Source organism: Bactrocera latifrons, unplaced genomic scaffold, assembly GCF_001853355.1.
Source record: "Bactrocera latifrons isolate USDA-ARS-PBARC rearing strain unplaced genomic scaffold, ASM185335v1 scaffold_4, whole genome shotgun sequence".
Taxonomy (NCBI): Eukaryota; Metazoa; Arthropoda; class Insecta; order Diptera; family Tephritidae; genus Bactrocera; species Bactrocera latifrons.
The window spans coordinates 451,778-455,400 of NW_017537045.1; the positions used below are offsets into that span (position 1 = coordinate 451,778).

General features: G+C 29.7%; 1 protein-coding gene and 1 long non-coding RNA gene across 2 annotated transcripts in view; one reads left to right on the top strand and one right to left on the bottom strand.

The window, feature by feature from the left end:
• LOC108972423 (hormone receptor 4) overlaps positions 1-3,623 on the top strand; it is a 37,752-nt gene that overhangs the window by 19,315 nt on the left and 14,814 nt on the right. The gene's annotated exons all lie outside the window — the stretch shown is intronic.
• Positions 1,485-3,623, bottom strand: part of LOC108972430 — a 32,944-nt gene continuing 30,805 nt past the window's right edge. Inside the window, exons 2-3 of the long non-coding RNA XR_001993633.1 lie at positions 2,235-2,373; positions 1,485-1,869 (exon numbers count right to left, since the gene is read on the bottom strand). This is a non-coding gene — a long non-coding RNA (uncharacterized LOC108972430). The remainder of the gene's footprint in view (positions 1,870-2,234; positions 2,374-3,623) is intronic.

Here is a 3,623-nt window from a genome sequence, read left to right on the forward strand (position 1 = left end):
AAATTTACAAATTAAAAAACTTAAAAAATATTCTGAAAAAAAGGTAAATAAAAAAACTTAAGTTAAAAACAAAATGCCGAAAATTTACCAAAAATTAATACAGTCGCATGTATAAAACAAAATACATAAGTACATATGTATGGTATGGTTGGCTAAGACCAAAACGGCTTGCAGAAAAATTTTGTTGTTCGCTTAGCACCTCAGACGTCGTGGGGAGTGTGATTCAGCTGCGCAAGCCAAGTTCATACAAGAAATATTTTGAAATGAATATTTTGATGGCTGTTAAATATTATTAACACGCGCCAAATGTGTGAGTCAGCAATGGAGCAGACAATGGAACTGCATTCGAGAGATTTTTATGAGATTGCTGATAGGGAAAAATTTTAAAAACTTTATATGGAATAATTATATAGTTAAATCATACAATTAAGCTTTGTTTAATTAAAAAAAAATAATTAATTGAATTTAAAAAATAAAAAAAAAATATAATTTAAAAATAAAATATTATAAAAAATAAAAAATATAATGAAATGATAGCATTATACACAATAAACAAATATGATGCGGATATAAAAATCGAAAAAGTAAATAAAGTTGTTTTATTTCTAATTTAATTTTTTGGGGTTTTAGGGATTTTCATTTGGTTGTTATTATATTATTTTGATTTCAGCATTAATTTTACATTTGTGCGCTAGTGTACTCAACATCGCTGTCGTCGGCTTTGGTGCTGAAAAATCACTTGTAGGTTGATGCCATGATAATGTTATGTTATTAACATAACATGTTAATGTTATGTTATTAACATTACAGGTAATGTTAATGTTATGTTACTAACATAACATGTAATGTTAATGTTATGTTACTAACATAACATGTAATGTTAATGTTATGTTACTAACATAACATGTAATGTTAATGTTATGTGATTAACATAACAGGTAATGTTAATGTTATGTTAATGACATGCTATGTTAATGTTATGTTAATGGCATGTCATGTTAATGTTATGTTAAGGGCATGTCATGTTAACTTATTGATAATGTGTTTCATACGAAATGTACTAGGCGCCCAGCATGCGCCAGTAGGTTGCCGCTGTTAAATCAAAAATGTTATGTTATTAACATGTCATGTTAATGTTATGTTATGTTAATGTTATTTCACTAACATGTCATGTTAATGTTATGTTAATAACATATCATGTTAATGTTACATTAACATAATATGTTATTAACATAGCATCAACCTACTGGTGCATGCTGGGCGCCTGGTACATTCTCTGTGACGCGCTGTGCAAATTGCAAAATTTTCGACCGCTGTTTTTTCTACTCATAATGTTAATGTTGGCACCAATATTAATGTTAGCAGCACTTTTAGCGTTAGCATACTAGGGATTAAAATTTATTGCTTTAACAATGCAATTCCCGAAAATGCATTTAAAGTGTGTGGACTGACAAATAAAACGCACATTTTAGGCTTTTAAGTAATTGTATATATTTTTATTTTTGTTGAGAATTTATAATTATATGTTAATAATGTTTGAAAAGTAAGAAATAGCAGGCTAAGAATATAACTTTTGGTAACTATTTCGGTTTGCTTTAGAGAAAAAAATTGTTGTGTTTGTAGCAGCAAAAACATCACTGAACTGATTTGGGCATGCTGCTGTTATGACAATCGTTGGCTGGATAAAAATGGTAAAAACCCGGGTCCCTGCCGATTACGTAGAGCCGACTGTCGTGGGAACGTTGCCTGAATAATTCGAGGCATGCTGCCGAGTTGACAGTTCTTGTTCGTATAAAAATCCGGCTTCGTTTCTATTAGACCCTATTGTAGTGGGAGAAATACAGAAGCATTGCATTCACTCTCAACTGACTGAAAAGGAAGAGAAAGGAAATTTTTGTTATTCTCTGTAGTTATAGATTAGTTTTATTAAAAAAGAAATATAGTACTTTGGGGACATAAGAAGGCAAGTCTGCACCAAATTACGTAAAAGAAAACAAATTTTTATAAATAAAAAATAAAAATATAAAAATTAAAATATAATAAAATGACAAAATAAAAAAAATAAAATAAAAAAGATAAAAATAAATAAATAAAATTACAATAAATAATATAAAATGGGTTCTTTGATTTTAACAAAAATTGTGAGATTATGTTTGAGAGATGTTCATAACCAAGCTTTAGATCTTCTCATTATCGGCAACTTTGCCATATAACTTTTTTTATAAGAAACGTACTTTTTTAAATCCACGCAAGCCATTTACAACGCTTGAAAATTCATTCGCCTTCTCTTCTTACCGTCTTCAAAGTTTTCAAAGAGTTTCATCTCAGAAAGAATTTTTTTTGCTCTCGGAAATTATATACTCGGGTCTGTTACTGGAAGAAAATCATAGCAATATTTGTAATTTTGTTTCATGTTAGTTCTATTAAATATACTACAAGCTATCGCCTATCTACTTCTGCATGTCACACACAAACAAAATGATTATGGGGTTTCATAAAGTACCTCACATACCATCACCAAAAAAATGCAGTAGAGTCAGCTGGATGTTCGAAATTTTCATTGAGATAACTCATATATTCACCGATACATGCTGTACAAAGTAACCCGAAAGATCGAAAGCCTTTATATTAACTATATGAGACCTCAGGAAAATATTGAGCCAATTAAACCCATTTGTGGTACACAGAGTTACTATTATCAGGAAATGATTCTCTCGGACCTTACACTGGAGCGATAAAAGTTAAATTAAAAAAAAAAAAAAATTTTTTTTTTTGAAATCTTTCATATGTTATACTCGCTTGATAATTCTTTATATTTAAATTATCTTCAAATAATATATTTTTTTTAATTTTTCAAACATCCAAAATTTGGGTATTGTACACTAAATTAGTTATTAAAAGTTGCAAATTAGTTTATTGCTTGTCTATTCATTAATAAATTGAAGCCATTTTTGGCAAAAACTTAAGCACAGCAACGGGTTTGCCCATCTCAAATATTGACTTCCGAGTTATTCGTCTTTTTGTAATTGGTTTTTGTGTGAGTACATGTACATATGTTTGTGCGTATACATGCTAGATATTTAATAAAGTCGTGATGGGTCACGTTGACCATAACGCTACCCGACGACAGTTTTGGGGCTTTAAACCTATTTCTTTTTGACTGATTCGACTGCTCATAAATTGAGTAGTCAACAGGGTGCTTCAAGAAAAAACTTTGAATTTTTTTTTCAACTCGAAGAAGGGGGTAGGTAATCAAATCATTCACAAAACAAAAGATCCTACCTCAAGCCAGGCGCTGCAGCTTAACTCTAAGGGGAAGCAATTTTTTTTTAGGTACCCATACATTTAACATACGAATTTTCGTTTTTTCATTCATACTAAAATTTCACCAACTAATTTTCATTTCTCAAAAATAACCATCACATATTCAAAAAGTTCACTTTTCAAACTTTTTAAACTTTTAAAAATTATATATTAACATAAAAAAAAATAGCGACCCTTTAGAGTTTCCAGCTTAACTCAAAAGGCCTGGCTTAAGGTAGGATTTTTTGTTTTCAAATTAAAAAAAATTTTTTGAGGCACCCTAGTAGTCAATAAACCTTTTCTACTGCTGAGTCCTTAAA